Here is a 20,620-nt window from a genome sequence, read left to right on the forward strand (position 1 = left end):
CTGTTGTAACTGTTCACAATTGGTTAATACTTAACCATCACTAGAAACTGAAGTGTTTCTAAGAATAGAAAATTCTAACTGTAACTAAGACTGATGGAAGTAAGGGAAATAACCCTATATGTAAAAAAGTAGGAGATACATAAGAAAGATAAGGAATGGGAATACATTTTGTTAAAGAAAAGGTAATTTTGTCCTAAATGAGATGGTTGTTTGAAAGGAAATGGCTTGGGACAAAACCTGGATACAAAAGAAAGTTGTAAAAGGTTTGTGAAGGGAAATTTTCAGAAAAAAAAAAAAAAAATTAGGTACGGTCAGGATAGACTACCAAAAGAAAAATGCCATAAGGTTTTTATTAAAAGTTTTAATGTTGTCTGAAAAACCAGAGGAAAGGCAGTTGACTGATAGTAAGTTTAAAAAAAAAAAAAAACTGTACACACAAAAAAGAGGGCCTAAGAGAGTAAATGGTTTTGTCTTAAAGTAAAAATATCTGGTTGCACTAGAACATGAAAGGAGATAATAAAAACTAAACTTGAGGGTATACAGTAAGTCATAGAAGTCTAGGGGAAAGTGACTTTTATTTGCCTTGGTTTATAGGTTTGAAAGGAAACAATGAAATATGTTAAAAATTTGACCATATTAGATCAGTTTTGATGGATTTATTCACAAGAAGGGAAAAAAGACTAATAAATCTTTTCCTGTAAAATGTTTCTGTTCAAACGAGGCATAGTATTTAAGGAAGGAAGACTGAAGCCCTGTGTCATGGCAAATCTATATTGGTAATCCACTCAAGTAAATGTTAAAATCAGAGGGCAGTAAATCTTGCCTTTGCCAGTCAGTCAGCCCCAGATATAAGGAAGAAACTTCAGAAAATTGAAGGATTTGAAGGGAAGAATCTGACTGAGTTAGTGGGAATAGCAGAAAAGGTGTTTAACAACAGGGATAGACAAGAAGATGAAAAACAGACTAAAAAAATAGTTAAAGGTTTGACATTACATGAGGCGGGAAGGAGACAGGAGAAAAAAAAAGGTCAGTGGAAAAGAAAAAGGCAGGTAGGAGATGGTCAATGGGAAAAAAGCCTAAACACAGAGAAAGCAGGTGGGAAGGCTTAGATTCAGATCCGTGTACTTACTGCAGGGAAAAAGGACACTGGGCTGGAGAGTGCCCTAAGAAGAAAACGGCAATGCTGGCCACCAAAGACTGAAGGAGCTGTGGTTCGGAGCCCCTCCCTGAACCTCGGGTTAAAATTGAGGTGAGGGGAAATCAATTCATTTTTTGGTGGACATGGGAGCCCAATTTTCATCATTACTAAAGCCTATGGGAAAACTATCTGGAGAGGATGTCTGGTTACAAGGGACAAATGGCACAGAAAGACAGAAATGGACAACAGAAAGGACTTTACGTTTGGCCTCAGGAGTAGTCAAACATCGATTCTTGGTCCTCCCTAATAGCTTGATTGGAAGAGATCTCCTCCACAAACTATGGGCTGGCATTCAGTTCTCGGAAGGAGACATGACTGTGACTTTGGGACAACCCACTGTGCAGATGCTTGTGGCAGCAGTAGATGAACATCTCCTTTATGAGCCAGTCTCAAAACCAGAGGAGATAAGGGAGGGAAGCCTTCTCCAAACCCTACAGGTCAAATTTCCTGAAGTCTGGGCAGAAGGGAAGCCTCCTGGCCTGGCCAAGGGACGACCTCCAGTGGTGGTACAATTAAAGGCAACAGCTACGGCTGTTCGCATCCTGCAGTACTCTCTCCCCAGGAAGCAAAGGAAGGGATCAGAAAACACATGAACCGCCTCCGAGGAGACAGGATCCTAGTTCCTTGCAAATCTCCATGGAACAAACCTTTGCTGCCCATCAAAAAGGCTGAAACTGGGGAGTACTGACCCATTCAGGACTTGCGGGAAGTTAACAAATGGGTTGAAGATATCCACCCGATGGTGCCTAACCCCTACACCGTACTCTCCCTCCTAGGCCCCAAAAGAATTGTGTATACCGTTTTAGATCTCAAGGATGCATTTTTTTGCATAACTTTGGCAAGGGAGTCTCAACCCCTCTTTGCTTTTGAGTGGTCTGACCCACAGGAAGGGTTCCAGGGCCAGCTCACCTGGACAAGACTTCCCCAAGGATTCAAAAATTCACCCACCATCTTCGACGAGACCCTACACGTGGATTTGCATGAGTACAGAATCACCAACCAGGGAGTCATTCTGTTACAGTATGTTGATGACTTGCTGATAGGCGCTGAGGACTATGAGTCATGCTTGCAGGGGGATGAAAACTCTCTTACAGACTCTGCAGGAAAAAGGGTATCGGGTGTCAGCGAAGAAAGCACAGTTTTGTCAGAGCCACACCACTTATCTAGGCTTTGATCTCCACGAGGGAGTGCGTTCACTGTCTGAGTCCAGGAAACAGGTGATCAACCGATACCCCCACCCCACCACTTCCCGATAAGTGAGGGAGTTTCTTGGGACAGTGGGCTACTGCAGACTCTGGACACTGCGGTTTGTGGAAATTGCCCGACCCTTCTACAAACTGATTAAGGGAGGACTCACTACGGTAGAGTGGACAGCTGAGGCAGAAGGAGCATTTTGGAAATTACAAATGGCCTTACTGAGTGCCCCAGCACTGGCCATCCCAGATGTTACCAAGCCCTTCCACTTGTATGTAGATGAAAAGGCAGGGGTGGCCAAAGGGGTTTTGACTCAGACTCTGGGGCCTTGGCAGAGGCCAGTAGCCTATCTTTGCAAAAAAATCTAGATCCAGTAGCGGCTGGATTCCCCCCTTGCCTCTGCATAATTGCCCAACGGCCCTCCTGGTCAAGGATTCAAGTAAATTGACTTTGGGTCAAAACCTCATCTTGGGGGCGCCTGGGTGGCTCAGTGGGTTAGGCCTCTGCCTTCAGCTCGGGTCATGATCTCGGGGTCCTGGAGTCAAGCCCCGCATTGGGCTCTCTGCTGGACGGGGAGTCTGCTTCCCTCTCTCTCTCTGCCTGCCTCTCTGCCTACTTGTGATCTCTCTTTCTGTCAAATAAATAAATAAAAAATCTTTGAAAAAAAAAAAAACCTCATCTTGATCAAGAGTCAAGATGGCAGAGAAGTAGCAGGCTGAGACGACTTCAGGTAGCAGGAGATCGGCTAGATAGCTTATCTAAAGATTGCAAACACCTACAAACCCAACGGGAGATTGAAAAGAGGAAGAACAGCAATTCTAGAAACAGAAAATCAACCACTTTCTGAAAGGTAGGACTGGCGGAGAAGTGACTCCAAAGCGAAGGGAAGATAGACCGCAGGGGGAGGGGCCGGCTCCCGGCAAGCGGCAGAGCAATGGGGCACAAAAATCAGGACTTTTAAAAGTCTGTTCCGATGAGGGACATCACTCCAGAGGCTTAACTGGGGTGAAGCCCGCGCGGGGTCAGCGTGGCCTCAGGTCCCGCAGGGTCACAGAAGGATCAGGGGTATCTGAGTGTCGCAGAGCTCACAGGTATTAGAGCGGGGAAGCCGGCTACAGAGACAGAGCCGAGGAGTGACTCTCAGCTTGGGGTTACCTTGAACCGGTCGCAAGCTCGGCAGCTCAGAGGGTGGCCGGAGGCCAGGGTGACGGGAGTCATTGGGCGCTGTTCTCTGAGGGCGCACTGAGGAGTGGGCCCCGGGCTCTCGGCTCCTCCGGCCCGGAGACTGGGAGGCCACCATCTTCATTCCCGTCCTCCAGACTCTACGGAAAGCGCTCAGGGAACAAAAGCTCCCGAAAGCGAACCCGAGCGGATTACTCAGCCCGGCCCCGGGTAAGGGCGGTGCAACTCTGCCGGGGGCAAAGACACTTGAGAATCACTACAACAGGCCCCTCCCCGAGAAGATCAACAAGAAACCCAGCCAGAACCAAGTTCACCTACCAAGGAGTGCAGTTTCAATACCAAGGAGAGCAGCGGAATTCCAGAGGAGGAGAAAGCAAAGCATGGAACTCATGGCTTTCTCCCCATGATTCTTTAGCCTTGCAGTTAATTTAATTTTTTTTCTTTTTCAATTTTTTTTCTATTCTTCTGCTAATTTTTTTAACTTTTACCCTTTTCTTTTTTAACATTTTTTAACTAGTTTATCTAATATATATATATTTTTTTCCTTTTTATATTTTTTCTTTATTCGTTTTCTTTTTTTAATTGTTTCTTTTTTTTTTTTTCTTTCTGAACCTCTTTTTATACACTTTCTCCCCCCTCACGATTTGGGATCTCTTCTGATTTGGTTAAAGCGTATTTTCCTGGGGTTGTTGCCAACCTTTTAGTATTTTACTTGCTCCTTCATATACTCTTATCTGGACAAAATGACAAGGCGGAAAAATTCACCACAAAAAAAAAAAAAAAAAGAACAAGAGGCAGTACCAAAGGCTAGGGACCTAATAAATACAGACATTGGTAATATATCAGATCTAGAGTTCAGAATGATGGTTCTCAAGGTTCTAGCCGGGCTCGAAAAAGGCATGGAAGATATTAGAGAAACCCTCTCGGGAGATATAAAAGCCCTTTCTGGAGAAATAAAAGAACTAAAATCTAACCAAGTTGAAATCAAAAAAGCTATTAATGAGGTGCAATAAAAAATGGAGGCTCTCACTGCAGGATAAATGAGGCAGAAGAAAGAATTAGCGATATAGAAGACCAAATGACAGAGAATAAAGAAGCTGAGAAAAAGAGGGACAAACAGCTACTGGACCACAAGGGGAGAATTCGAGAGATAAGTGACACCATAAGACGAAACAACATTAGAATAATTGGGATTCCAGAAGAAGAAGGAAGAGAGAGGGGAGCAGAAGGTATATTCGAGAGAATTATTGGAGAGAATTTCCCCAATATGGCAAAAAGTAACAAGCATCAAAATCCAGAAGGTTCAGAGAACCCCCCTCAAAATCAATAAGAATAGGTCCATACCCTGTCACCTAATAGTAAAATTTACAAATCTTAGTGACAAAGAGAAAATCCTGAAAGCAGCCCGGGAAAAGAAGTCTGTAACATACAATGGGAAAAATATTAGTTTGGCAGCAGACTTATCCACAGAGACCTGGCAGGCCAGAAAGAGCTGGCATGATATATTCAGAGCACTAAACGAGAAAAACATGCAGCCAAGAATACTATATCCAGCTAGGCTATCATTGAAAATAGAAGGAGAGATTAAAAGCTCTCAGGACAAACAAAAACTGAAAGAATTTGCAAACACCAAACCAGCTCTACAGGAAATATTGAAAGGGGTCCTCTAAGCAAAGAGAGACCCTAAAAGTAGTAGATCAGAAAGGAACAGAGACAATATACAGTAACAGTCACCTTATAGGCAATACAATGGCACTAAATTCATATCTCTCAATAGTTACCCTGAATGTTAATGGGCTAAATGCCCCAATCAAAAGACACAGGGTATCAGAATGGATAAAAAAACAAAACCCATCTATATGTTGCCTACAAGAAACTCATTTTAAACCCGAAGACACCTCCAGATTTAAAGTGAGGGGGTGGAAAACAATTTACCATGCTAATGGACGTCAGAAGAAAGAAGGAGTGGCAATCCTTATATCAGATCAATTAGATTTTAAGCCAAAGACTATAACAAGAGATGAGGAAGGACACTATATCATACTCAAAGGATCTGTCCAACAAGAAGATCTAACAATTTTAAATATCTATGCCCCTAACGTGGGAGCAGCCAACTATATAAACCAATTAATAACAAAATCAAAGAAACACATCAACAATAATAGAATAATAGTAGGGGACTTTAACACTCCCCTCACTGAAATGGACAGATCATCTAAGCAAAAGATCAACAAGGAAATAAAGGCCTTAAATGACACACTGGATCAGAGGGACATCACAGATATATTCAGAACATTTCATCCCAAAGCAACAGAATACACATTCTTCTCTAGTGCACACGGAACATTCTCCAGAATAGATCACATCCTCGGTCCTAAATCAGGTCTCAACTGGTATCAAAAGATTGGGATCATTCCCTGCATATTTTCAGACCACAATGCTCTGAAGCTAGAACTCAATCACAAGAGGAAATTTGGAAAGAACCCAAATACATGGAGACTAAACAGCATCCTTCTAAAGAATGAATGGGTCAACCAGGAAATTAAAGAAGAATTGAAAAAATTCATGGAAACAAATGATAATGAAAACACAACGGTTCAAAATCTGTGGGACACAACAAAGGCAGTCCTGAGAGGAAAATATATAGCGGTACAAGCCTTTCTCAAGAAACAAGAAAGGTCTCAGGTACACAACCTAACCCTACAACTAAAGGAGCTGGAGAAAGAACAAGAAAGAAACCCTAAACCCAGCAGGAGAAGAGAAATCATAGATCAGAGCAGAAATCAATGAAATAGAAACCAAAAAAACAATAGAACAAATCAACGTAACTAGGAGCTGGTTCTTTGAAAGAATTAATAAGATTGATAAACACCTGGCCAGACTTATCAAAAAGAAGAGAAAGGACCCAAATAAATAAAATCATGAATGAAAGAGGATAGATCACAACTAACGCCAAAGAAATACAGACAATTATAAGAACATACTATGAGCAACTCTACGCCAACAAATTTGACAATCTGGTAGAAATGGATGCATTCCTAGAGACATATAAACTACCACAACTGAACCAGGAAGAAATAGAAATCCTGAACAGACCCATAACCAGTAAGGAGATTGAAACAGTCATCAAAAATCTCCAAACAAACAAAAGCCCAGGGCCAGATGGCTTCCCGGGGGGAATTCTACCAAACATTTAAAGAAGAACTAATTCCTATTCTCCTGAAACTGTTCCAAAAAATAGAAATGGAAGGAAAACTTCCAAACTCATTTTATGAGGCCAGCATCACCTTGATCCCAAAACCAGACAAGGATCCCATCAAAAAAGAGAACTACAGACCAATATCCTTGATGAACACAGAAGCAAAAATTCTCGCCAAAATACTAGCCAATAGGATTCAACAGTACATTAAAAGGATTATTCACCACGACCAAGTGGGATTTATTCCAGGGCTGCAAGGTTGGTTCAACATCCGCAAATCAATCAATGTGATACAACACATTAATAAAAGAAAGAACAACAACCATATGATACTCTTCATAGATGCTGAAAAAGCATTTGACAAAGTACAGCATCCCTTCCTGATCAAAACTCTTCAAAGGGTAGGGATAGAGGGCACATACCTCAATATTATCAAAGCCATCTATGAAAAACCCACCGCAAATATCATTCTCAATGGAGAAAAACTGAAAACTTTTCTGCTAAGATGAGGAACACAGCAGGGATGTCTATTATCACCACTACTATTCAACATAGTACTAGAAGTCCTAGCCTCAGCAATCAGACAACAAAAGGAAATTAAAGGCATCCAAATTGGCAAAGAAGAAGTCAAACTATCACTCTTCGCAGATGATATGATACTATATGTGGAAAACCCAAAAGACTCCACTCCAAAACTGTTAGAACTTGTACAGGAATTAAGTAAAGTGTCAGGATATAAAATCAATGCACAGAAATCAGTTGCATTTCTCTACACCAACAACAAGACAGAAGGAAGAGAAATTAAGGAGTCAATCCCATTTACAATTGCACCCAAAACTATAAGATACCTAGGAATAAACCTAACCAAAGAGACTAAGAATCTATACACAGAAAACTATAAAGTACTCATGAAAGAAATTGAGGAAGACACAAAGAAATGGAAAAATGTTCCATGTTCCTGGATTGGAAGAATAAATATTGTGAAAATGTCTATGCTACCTAAAGCAATCTACTCATTTAATGCAATTCCTATCAAAGTGCCATCCATTTTTTTAAAAGAAATGGAACAAACAATCCTAAAATTTATATGGAACCAGAAAAGACCTCAAATAGCCAAAGGTATATTGAAAAAGAAAGCCAAAGTTGGTGGCATCACAATTCCGGACTTCAAGCTCTATTACAAAGCTGTCATCATCAAGACAGCATGGTACTGGCACAAAAACAGACACATAGATCAATGGAACAGAATAGAGAGCCCAGAAATAGACCCTCAACTCTATGGTCAACTAATCTTTGACAAAGCAGGAAAGAATGTCCAATGGAAAAAAGACAGCCTCTTCAATAAATGGTGTTGGGAAAATTGGACAGCCACATGCAGAAAAATGAAATTGGATCATTTCCTTACACCACACATGAAAATAGACTCAAAATGGATGAAGGACCTCAATGTGAGAAAGGAATCCATCAAAATCCTTGAGAAGAACACAGGCAGCAACCTCTTTGACCTCAGCCGCAGCAACATCTTCCTAGGAACATCGCCAAAGGCAAGGGAAGCAAGGGCAAAAATGAATTATTGGGATTTTATCAAGATCAAAAGCTTTTGCACAGCAAAGGAAACAGTTAACAAAACCAAAAGACAACTGACAGAATGGGAGGAGATATTTGCAAACGACATATCAGATAAAGGGCTAGTGTCCAAAATCTATAAAGAACTTAGCAAACTCAACACCCAAAGAACAAATAATCCAATCAAGAAATGAGCAGAAGACATGAACAGACATTTCTGCAAAGAAGACATCCAGATGGCCAACAGACACATGAAAAAGTGCTCCACATCACTCGGCATCAGGGAAATACAAATCAAAACCACAATGAGATATCACCTCACACCAGTCAGAATGGCTAAAATTAACAAGTCAGGAAATGACAGATGCTGGCAAGGATGCGGAGAAAGGGGAACCCTCCTACACTGTTGGTGGGAATGCAAGCTGTTGCAACCACTCTGGAAAACAGCATGGAGGTTCCTCAAAATGTTGAAAATAGAGCTATCCTACGACCCAGCAATTGCACTGCTGGGTATTTACCCTAAAGATACAAACGTAGTGATCCGAAGGGGCACGTCCACCACAATGTTTATAGCAGCAATGTCCACAATAGCCAAACTATGGAAAGAACCTAGATGTCCATCAACAGACGAATGGATAAAGAAGATGTGGTATATATACACAATGGAATACTATGCAGCCATCAAAAGAAATGAAATCTTGCCATTTGCGACAACGTGGATGGAACTAGAGGGTATCATGCTTAGCGAAATAAGTCAATCGGAGAAAGACAACTATCACATGATCTCCCTGATATGAGGGAGAGGAGATGCAACATGGGGGGTTAAGGGGGTAGGAGAAGAGTAAATGAAACAAGATGGGATTGGGAGGGAGACAAACCATAAGTGACTCTTAATCTCACAAAACAAACTGAGGGTTGATGGGTGGAGGGGGGTTGGGAGAGGGGGGTGGGGTTATGGACATTGGGGAGGGTATGTGCTATGGTGAGTGCTGTGAAGTGTGTAAACCTGGCGATTCACAGACCTGTACCCCTGGGGATAAAAATATATTATATGTTTATAAAAAATAAAATTAAAAAAACAAAAACAAAAACAAAAAAAAACCCTCATCTTGACCACCACCCATTCTATCGAGGGCCTCCTCCAGACCCCACCAGACAGGTGGATGACAAAAGCCCGAGTGACAGGGTATCAAGCCCTCCTCCTCAATGAACCGAAAGTGATTTTCAGGCCCCCGGAGGTGCTAAATCCAGCCACGTTGCTGCCAGAAAAGCTAACTGACCACCCACACGACTGCGGGGAGGTCCCAACCCAGATCACAGAAATAAGGCCTGACCTCAGAGACACTTCCCTCCCGGATGCGGAGACGACTCTGTTCACAGATGGGAGTAGCTACATGGCTACTGGAAAAGATGGAAAAGATGGAAAGAGTTATGCAGGGCTGCGGTGGTTTCTCCTGAACAGGAGCTCTGGAAGGTGGCCCTGCCACATGGAACCTCGGTGCAAAAGCCGGAGCTGATTGCACTCATCAAGGCACTGCAGATGGCCAAGGGTAAGACCGCCAACATCTATAGGGACAGCAGGTACAGCATGTACACCTTTGCTACTCTCCATATACATGGGGCTATTTATAAAGAAAGGGGCCTATTAACAGCAGAAGGAATAGAAATTAAAAACAGAAAAGAAATATTGGCTCTCCTCCAGGCTATTTGGGACCCGAAAGAGGTGGCCGTTATGCATGGCCCGGGGCACCAAAAGGGGACTGGTCTGGTTTCAAAAGGAAACCAATTAGCAGATGGAACAGCAAAGCAAGCACCCAGGGAAACGGCTCAAGAAACCAGGGAAACCAGATTATTTAGAGGAAGGTTTAAAATATTTACAAAAATGGACTAAATTAGACTATGAAGGGGACTGGGCTAAGACTAGGGCAGGAAAAGTTAATTCTTCCTCAAAAACTAGGAAAAAAATTAGTAAGCCAAATATATCAGGGCACTTATTTAGAGACACACAAGCTTAAGGAGCTCATGGGTTAACAGTTCCAGGTTTCTAAATTAAGGCGTATGGCTCAGGATGTGGTTGATAGATATGCTCAATGTCAGACGGTAAATGCGGGAGGAACTAGGATGGGAAGAGGAAAAAGAGAAAGAGGAAGAGAACCAGGAATTTATTGGAAAGATTTTACAGAGATGAAACAGGGAAAGTATGGACACAAGTATATGTTAGTTTTTGTGGATTCCTTTTCAGGTTGGCTAGAGGCTTTTTCCGCCAAACATGAAACAGCAGGAATGGTAGCCAAAAAGCTACTAGAAGAACTAATTCCTAGGTTTGGGTTGCCTCTTGCGATAGTGTCAGACAATGGCCCTGCATTTGTGAGTTCAGTCTCACAGGCATTGGCCAAGGCCATGGGCACTAATTGGAAACTACACTGTGCCTACCGGCCCCAGAACTCTGGACAAATAAAAAATGAACCGGACTCTTAAAGAGACATTGACAAAGTTAATTCTGGAGACTGGCGATGGATGGGTGGCTCTCCTTCCCTTTGCCCTCCTTAGGGCGTGATGTACACCCTACTTAAACAAGGTTACCCCCATTTGAAATAATGTTCGGGCAACCCCCTCCACTCTGCCCATGGCTACAAGAGGTTGCCCTAGCAGAAATGACTGATCAGTCTGTCTCTAGTCACTGCAGGTGCTACAGTCTGTCTTAAAAAGAGCCCATGCAGGGATCCAAACTGCCTACACTGAGACAGAGACGGAGGTAGAACTGCATCCTTACCAACCAGGAGACTTGGTTTGGATACGCCGTCACTGAGTGGAAAACTCGGAGCCCCCCTGGAAGGGACCGTTCATGGTCATCCTGACCACCACGACAGCAGTAAAAGTAGAAGGCATCAGGGCTTGGATTCACGTGTGTCACATCAAACGAGCCGAAAACAAGGACACCCCCCAGAAATGGGAGCCACTGCCGGTGGACCCCACTAACTGTGGACTAAAACTAAGACTCAAAAGGGTTTCATAACTTGGTCACTTTTAACCCTGTTCCTACTCAGCAGCAGCCAGGGGACACCTCATCAGCCTAAAACAGCCAATAGAAAATCAAAAAATCAGCAAATGGAACAACACTCAAGGTTAACGACACCTCAAGTCAGCCTGTTTTCACCCTCAAGAACTGGCTGAAGAGTCAAAGAATTGACTAATCTCCAAAGAAAAGAGGGGAATGTTAGGGCCAATTTAATGTTAAAACCTGTTTAACTATTAGGGCCTGCTTTGCCAGAGCAACTCCATATTGCCTAGGTAGCCATATTGTTGTTTACATCCACGGACTTCATTCCGGGAATATATGCCCCAGTAGTTCCTGGTATGGTTCTGGGTATCGATTCCGGGAGTAAACGCCTTAACAATAGAAGCCACATACCTTGGGTCTGCGGTTATGCCCTATAAAACCAACCTGTGAGATCAGGAGGGATCACTCTCTTCGGAGGCGGCCCTGGCCGGTCAGTCTGACTTCTAATGCTTGGCATAGAATAAAGCTTCACATAACTTTCACTTTGTCTCAGTCTCGTTCCTTTGATAATGGACCCCAACAGTAGAATAACTTTCAATTAGTTTAAATACCAAATGATGTTCCACCCAGGTCCACTTAAAAGTCAATCAATTTGTTACTATTGTCAATTTTTACTTGGGGCACCAGTGGGGAAGTCTGAAGTGGGCTCTGTTAAGGCTGAGGGGGTGGGTACTCCTCGCTCCTGGACAGCGAGAGGAGGAGCAGCAGCTGTGGTTCCTGAGGCCCCGAGAATGGTGTGGGAACTGGTCATACAAGCTGTCCCCAAGCAGTGCAGAAACAGGAGGAGCGGGGAGGAGGCAGAAGCCTGCCAGAAGGTAGAGGAAGAGGATTCCGGGTTCTAGACCTCCTCAGCTCGGTCAGAGGAGCAGAACTATGGTTTTCTCCACCAAAGTGGAAATATGCAGTCCATCCAGGGCCAGGGAAGACAGGGAAATTCCCCGAAACAAAGGGAGTTTCAGCAGCTGCTTGGGAGTATTCCTTAAAGTCTCCGTACAGAGGTAGACCACCCATAGTTGGCTCCAAAGGTCATAGTCATTAAGCCAGGAAATTAATGAGGGAGAAGCCCCCACACCTGCTGGGAGGAGGAAGGTCAGAGACCGTGCGGTGTCCAGAGGCAGCTGGTACTCAGCTGAACAGGTTCTGCGAGAGGCTCTTAGGTCAGGGCCCTGATTTAGGCTCATGAAACTAAGCAAGACAGAATGGGATGTCCAGCCATTTGGAGGAGTTCTAGCAAAGGAGGTCAAGTTGGAAAATAGCTTTAGAAGAGGGAGTTCTGTGGAAGGGGTATACCCAGATCTGGGGTTTTATACTGAGGCCACGAAACACTGGGCTATGGCAGTCAAGTTTATTCTGGCTTTTAAGAACACAGCCCAAGGGGGAGTCTGAAGGAAGAGAGGGGGCAGAAAGACAAGCTGCTGATTCTCAAGGAGGCTTTGCCAAAGGGAATGGAGTTCTGACTCCTGGTTCCAATATAGTCAGGGCATCTGGCTGACTGAAAGAGGACTGGACCTGTACCAGGCGATGGATTCTTCTGGTGCCGTCCCATCACCATCACCAAGAGAAGTCCTGCACAGAACCAATGGACTCTTTCCGGGTGTCCCACTAAGAGGGGCCCCGCAAATAGCCTGGCGCTTCCTGTTGGGGTGTCTCCTAGCAACAGGTGAATGGGACAGTGGTTTGGCCAGACATGAGGGGGAGGATTCACCACTCAGATGTGGAGGAACCCTTCTGTCCGCAGATCAAGATGGTCGCTGGATGGGCAGGAACAAAGAAAAAGGGACAGGGTTGAAAGAAGCTAAGCTGCTGAGAGTCAGCCAGGGTCAGGAAAGGGTCCCGAATGAGTCCCTAATGTGTGTGAATTCCCTTGGGCGAGCTGCCAATTGTGACTGACTCTGGGAGTAGACCTGGGGGGATGGAATGAGAAAGCAGAGGGAAGGGTCCTTTGCCCTCACAGGCCCGGACAGTCTGACCCATTCACTGTTAGACCTTCAGACCACCCCAGAGAGCCGCCCTGGCCAGAGGCCTTCAGTTGTCTGCGGAGCACTGGGGTTAGAGTGCCTCAGGGCAGGCAGAGGAGAGGGAGGGAGAGATGGGTCCCTTGGAAAGGCAGAAGAGGAAATGCCTCACCCTCTCCAGCCAGTCCATCTGTTTCCCCCTCCAGGCTTCAGAGCCTTACTAAGGAGTAACCTCATTCTTTACTCTCCAGGCAGTACTAAAGTCGGTCCACTGGAGGAAAGTCCCGAGAAATTCTGTAAATTCTGGGGAGAATTGCTGACAGAATAGGCTCCTCCTTTGAGGTTTCCCCAAGTGTGGGGGCCACAAAGTCTCCAGTGCAGGCCAGGAAACTTGCTCAAATGAGGTGTCTCTTGATCTGATGGGGGCCCCAAAGGTGGAGTGACCATCGGGTGGAAGCTGGTGGCATCGGCAGTGAGAGAATTCACCTGAGGCAGAACAGCGGCTCTAAAGGTTTATTGAATGCACCTGCATAGGAGCGGACAGCAGGACGGCAGAGGACAGGCTCTCTGCAACAAGGCAGTGTGTGGGGGCTTTTTAAAAGGGAGAAGATGAGGAAATATGGCTACATATGGAATCTTTCATTTTTTGGGAACTGCGCCTAATTTTAAGTAGCCCATTCGTTCGTTAGGGTCTATGGATATTTGAGCTGGATTTCCCGGTGGGTCTGCCTGAATTCAGCCAGGGGGTCACTCTTGCCCCTTCTGCACTCCATGACTCAAACCTGTTTGCCTAAAAGCAGCTCCTACAAATTACAAATTATAAATCAATGAACATTACTTATGGGATTTAATAGAATGGGGTGACACAGCTCAGCTGCTCTCATGCAGAGTTTGTCTCTCAGAGTTCATATGAAGTCTCAGCTCTCCAGAATGATTTAACAATAACTGTTGAAAAGGTATGAAAACGAGGGTTTTGATGGGCCTGTTAGCCATGACTCATAAATCAGAGGAACCGGGGTTGTTTTGACATCCCCACCCCAGTATTTTTTCTAATTTTTTTTTTTTAAATTTGAGGTATAAGTTATAAATTTTGAAGTATTTAATTATACAATTTTCTTCAGAAAAAAATGCTTTTAGAAATTTTTTCTTGATCTCTTTACTCATATTTTGAATATATTCTAAACTTTTAAGAGAATGTACCAAAATACAGGAGCTTTCCTATTAGCCTAAAGACTCAAGTCCATAGAAGAACAAAAACATGTGTCTTAAGTACAGAGACTCCTCAGTTATCGGGTCAACCCTCTCTTCAGAGGGTTATCGAGCCCAGCCCTTTTGCAAAATCGGTGCTAATTTCTCATGCCCCGCCCCTGTCTGGTTAATGTGAGAGGAAGACTGGAAGCACCGAAGCACCCTTTCTGGAGAAGGGGTGTTATGAAGGGAGCTATCCCCTCACCTTCTTTTTTATTTTGTTTTGTTTAAGATTTTATTTGAGAGAGAGAGAGAGAGAGTGAGCATGAGAGGGGAGGTCAGAGGGAGGAGCAGACTCCCTGTGGAGCTGGGAGCCCGATGCAGGACTCGATCCTGAAACTCCAGGATCATGACCTGAGCCAAAGGCAGTTGCTTAACCAGCTGAGCCACCCAGGCGCCCCCCTACCAAAACCTCACCTTCTGAAGAGAGGACGTTACTGGTATTCCTTCCAGATACTTGGGTGGGGAACAGAGGATCACTGATGAAGTTTGAGGGTGTCCATAGTAGGACACACACTCTTTTCCACAAGGGTGAATATGTGCCCCAGAGGGTTAGTGGGGTTATAACTTTTACCAGCTCTTGCTGGTAAAGACCCCAACTGGCTCCCCTTTGTCTTCACAGAAACATTAACCTTATCTCTAAGAGGCAATCAACAGGAGGAGCTCCTACTGGTGTTTCAGACCAATTTGAGCTTGACCAGTGGCTCACATCTGCGCAGATGGACCCACAGAGCATCTGATGCTCATTATAATGTTAAACTCTCCACCCAAGGAGGAGCACACGTTTCATTAACGTAACATAGTGTGAGGGCCTACTTAGAGCGATTCCATCTCGGTTAAACAGTGATTTTGTTGTTTATGCAGTAAAACTTAAACTGACCCTGCCCCCCCCCCCCCCCCCCCCCGCCCGGGAACTTACTTAAAAGCAAGTCTGGGAAACCAGTAAAATGTGGTCAACCAGTCCCTGATAACAGAGCCCAAATACAAGGGCGGGTCAGGTCAGGTGGAGCTAACAGCGCGAATGCAGGGATGAGTCGGGTCAGGTGGAGACACCCAATCAGTGGGCACGCATACTGTCTCCCTAACTACCAAGGAGTGTGGGCCCCGTCTTTTGGGCGCCAATTCTGACCAAGGTGATAGGCCAGTGCAAATAGCTACTATGGGGTGAATTGTAGTTCAACTGGCCGCCCGCGTGTGACCTAGCATGACTGTGCAGCTTTCTCTGTGTTACAATCTCATCGGCCACCTGTGTGTGGCCAGGCTCAACCACATGGCCTTTGCTCTATAAAAGTTAGTCTGGGAGGCAAGGAGGGGTCGCCCTCTCTGTAAGAGATGGCCCCAACCAGTGGGTTTGATTCTCGATGCTTGGTGCAAAATAAAACTTTGCTTGACGTTTGCTTTGAATCAGTCTCACTCCTTTGATCATGGACCCTAACACATAGAATACATGTATAGGCATGTTTTCTAAGTATGTATTTCTAAGCGTGTTTTCTAAGTATGCCTTTGCAACCTTATGCCCACCTAAATATACGATGACAAAACTCCCTTTTCTGAGTAGTCATCCCAACCCTGAAGAAAACCACTCACCTCCCACAAGAGGAGTCATGGCTTTGGAAGTTATTCCCTGTGATCTCCTTATTTGCTGAAAATAAAATGTCCTTTGTTGGACACCTCCACCTGGTCTCCATCTGTAATGAAGGGGTTCAGGACAGGTTCCCTCCACCCTTAATATGCCCTTTTGGTGTGTGGATTATTTTGAGCTGGAGGCATTTGAGCCCTTGTGGGCTCAAGAGAAGCTCCCGTCTTTCCCTTAACCACACAGAAGCAGCTAAGTTGGTGTTCTTTCCCAGAATAAGGGCTATTAACAGAGATAAACTTTATCTGAGGGATCCATCTGTATGGCAGGGCAGACATCTAATTACCAAATACCTGCTTCTATCATCCTGTGAAGTGCATTCCTTTCCTCCGAAGTCCCAGACTCCCGCCGCCTTCTTCGTTCAGGATGACTTTTATACTTCATTTTGCCTGACTTTGGAATTTCCACGTCTGTGCAGATTCCCCATATGTACAGTATTAAATCTGATTTTCCCCTGTTAATCTGCCTCATGTCAATTTGATTCTTAATCCAGCAAGAAGGATCTTTGAAGGGACAGGAATTCTTACTCCCTGATATTAACTCACCAAGGAGTAAGCGCAGGTTAATTTGGTCACAAAAGGATAGCTGCTCTGTCCTAACGCAAGAGGGAAAAGAGCACTAGGGGAGACGGCACTGTAATTCCCACCAGGCAGGAATAAGAATTGTTTCTGTACCAGAGAGGCCTCAAGTTTAAACACTGAAGAAACTTCAGAGATCTTATTTTATTTATGATAAAGTGTGGGTTAGAGATTTTCAGTGGCTTACCATGGGCCACAAAGCCATTTAGAAGCTGAAATCTGACAGGAATCAAAGTCCTTAGTTTCCGTTTTATTCTCTCTTTCTCTCAGTAGTTTGAACTTTCTCTCTTGGTCTTGTAATCCAGGGATCATCCTGTTATCCCATTTTAAAGTAACTTTGGTCGATTCCAGCTAGACAATGTTTTCTGAAGTCCACAACAGTAAAACATCTTTCAAAACAAGAGAGTATAACTAACTTATATGTATATGTTTGTATTTATAGATAACACCTTCCCACTTGCCCTATTTTATTTCCATGGCCCGTAGCATCTTGTCAGTCCTCTTCAAGCTTGGTAGCTGTGCCACCTAAGGAGTTTTGTTTTAACATTCTCAGGTTCTATTTTCAGAAACTCCAAGTGGATGAGTCCACAAAAAAATATATTTGCCAGAAGACAAGTGATTTTGATGATGATCAAGATTTGTAAATTTAGTACCTAATGCTTTTCTAATGTAAATGTGGTCTGTGGACCAGCAACATCAGCATCATCTGTGAACTTGCTATAGATGTAGACTCTTCAGTGCTGCTCCCAAACATATTTATTATTTTTTAAATTTTTTTAAAAGATTTATTTATTTGACAGAGAGCCTTCACAAGTCGGCAGAGAGGCAGGCAGAGGGGGAAGGGGAAGCAGGCTCCCCGCTGAGCAGAGAGCCCGATGCGGGTCGATCCCAGGACCTGAGATCATGACCTGAGGTGAAGGTAGAGGCTTAACCCACTGAGCCACCCAGGAGCCTCTCCCAAACACATTTAACTCACATTCACATTTTATTTACTTTTTAATAATATTTTTATTTAACTGTATATCCAAAATCACCATTTAAACAAATTATCAATATTAAAACATTAGTGAGGTACTTTACCTTTTTTTTTTCATACTAAGTATTAAAATCCCGGGTGCGTTTACATTTATGGCTTGTATCATTTTGACTAGCCACACCGCAAGTGTACCTTAATGGCTACATGTGGTTAGTAGCTACCACACTGAACAGTGCACAACTGAACCATGGCTCAAATATGTCCGTTAGAGCCTTTGAATGATATGTAAGTAAACAAAAATGATGGCAACTATCATTTCACATTCACATTTTAATAAGATCTCCTAGGTGTAAGCAATGCAGTTTGAGAAGCACAACTCTAATACTCATCCCTGCCAAATAAAATGTTTTAGGATCTGAGCTACATGTTATGGGAACCCATTAGCTATCTGCAAAAGGCTCTACCTTTCTCTAGGGATCTCCTGGTCCATTCTTTCCTTGGCCCATATAGAAGCATTTCTTTCTACTACTGTTCCCCACGTGGGAACAGTGTATTTTAAATTCACTGGTGTGTGTCCCCCCCCCCCCCCCCCCGCCCGGGAACTTACTTAAAAGCAAGTCTGGGAAACCAGTAAAATGTGGTCAACCAGTCCCTGATAACAGAGCCCAAATACAAGGGCGGGTCAGGTCAGGTGGAGCTAACAGCGCGAATGCAGGGATGAGTCGGGTCAGGTGGAGACACCCAATCAGTGGGCACGCATACTGTCTCCCTAACTACCAAGGAGTGTGGGCCCCGTCTTTTGGGCGCCAATTCTGACCAAGGTGATAGGCCAGTGCAAATAGCTACTATGGGGTGAATTGTAGTTCAACTGGCCGCCCGCGTGTGACCTAGCATGACTGTGCAGCTTTCTCTGTGTTACAATCTCATCGGCCACCTGTGTGTGGCCAGGCTCAACCACATGGCCTTTGCTCTATAAAAGTTAGTCTGGGAGGCAAGGAGGGGTCGCCCTCTCTGTAAGAGATGGCCCCAACCAGTGGGTTTGATTCTCGATGCTTGGTGCAAAATAAAACTTTGCTTGACGTTTGCTTTGAATCAGTCTCACTCCTTTGATCATGGACCCTAACACATAGAATACATGTATAGGCATGTTTTCTAAGTATGTATTTCTAAGCGTGTTTTCTAAGTATGCCTTTGCAACCTTATGCCCACCTAAATATACGATGACAAAACTCCCTTTTCTGAGTAGTCATCCCAACCCTGAAGAAAACCACTCACCTCCCACAAGAGGAGTCATGGCTTTGGAAGTTATTCCCTGTGATCTCCTTATTTGCTGAAAATAAAATGTCCTTTGTTGGACACCTCCACCTGGTCTCCATCTGTAATGAAGGGGTTCAGGACAGGTTCCCTCCACCCTTAATATGCCCTTTTGGTGTGTGGATTATTTTGAGCTGGAGGCATTTGAGCCCTTGTGGGCTCAAGAGAAGCTCCCGTCTTTCCCTTAACCACACAGAAGCAGCTAAGTTGGTGTTCTTTCCCAGAATAAGGGCTATTAACAGAGATAAACTTTATCTGAGGGATCCATCTGTATGGCAGGGCAGACATCTAATTACCAAATACCTGCTTCTATCATCCTGTGAAGTGCATTCCTTTCCTCCGAAGTCCCAGACTCCCGCCGCCTTCTTCGTTCAGGATGACTTTTATACTTCATTTTGCCTGACTTTGGAATTTCCACGTCTGTGCAGATTCCCCATATGTACAGTATTAAATCTGATTTTCCCCTGTTAATCTGCCTCATGTCAATTTGATTCTTAATCCAGCAAGAAGGATCTTTGAAGGGACAGGAATTCTTACTCCCTGATATTAACTCACCAAGGAGTAAGCGCAGGTTAATTTGGTCACAAAAGGATAGCTGCTCTGTCCTAACGCAAGAGGGAAAAGAGCACTAGGGGAGACGGCACTGTAATTCCCACCAGGCAGGAATAAGAATTGTTTCTGTACCAGAGAGGCCTCAAGTTTAAACACTGAAGAAACTTCAGAGATCTTATTTTATTTATGATAAAGTGTGGGTTAGAGATTTTCAGTGGCTTACCATGGGCCACAAAGCCATTTAGAAGCTGAAATCTGACAGGAATCAAAGTCCTTAGTTTCCGTTTTATTCTCTCTTTCTCTCAGTAGTTTGAACTTTCTCTCTTGGTCTTGTAATCCAGGGATCATCCTGTTATCCCATTTTAAAGTAACTTTGGTCGATTCCAGCTAGACAATGTTTTCTGAAGTCCACAACAGTAAAACATCTTTCAAAACAAGAGAGTATAACTAACTTATATGTATATGTTTGTATTTATAGATAACACCTTCCCACTTGCCCTATTTTATTTCCATGGCCCGTAGCATCTTGTCAGTCCTCTTCAAGCTTGGTAGCTGTGCCACCTAAGGAGTTTTGTTTTAACATTCTCAGGTTCTATTTTCAGAAACTCCAAGTGGATGAGTCCACAAAAAAATATATTTGCCAGAAGACAAGTGATTTTGATGATGATCAAGATTTGTAAATTTAGTACCTAATGCTTTTCTAATGTAAATGTGGTCTGTGGACCAGCAACATCAGCATCATCTGTGAACTTGCTATAGATGTAGACTCTTCAGTGCTGCTCCCAAACATATTTATTATTTTTTAAATTTTTTTAAAAGATTTATTTATTTGACAGAGAGCCTTCACAAGTCGGCAGAGAGGCAGGCAGAGGGGGAAGGGGAAGCAGGCTCCCCGCTGAGCAGAGAGCCCGATGCGGGTCGATCCCAGGACCTGAGATCATGACCTGAGGTGAAGGTAGAG

Source organism: Enhydra lutris, unplaced genomic scaffold (genome assembly GCF_002288905.1).
Source record: "Enhydra lutris kenyoni isolate GAN:26980312 unplaced genomic scaffold, ASM228890v2 scaffoldscaffold1, whole genome shotgun sequence".
Taxonomy (NCBI): domain Eukaryota; kingdom Metazoa; phylum Chordata; class Mammalia; order Carnivora; family Mustelidae; genus Enhydra; species Enhydra lutris.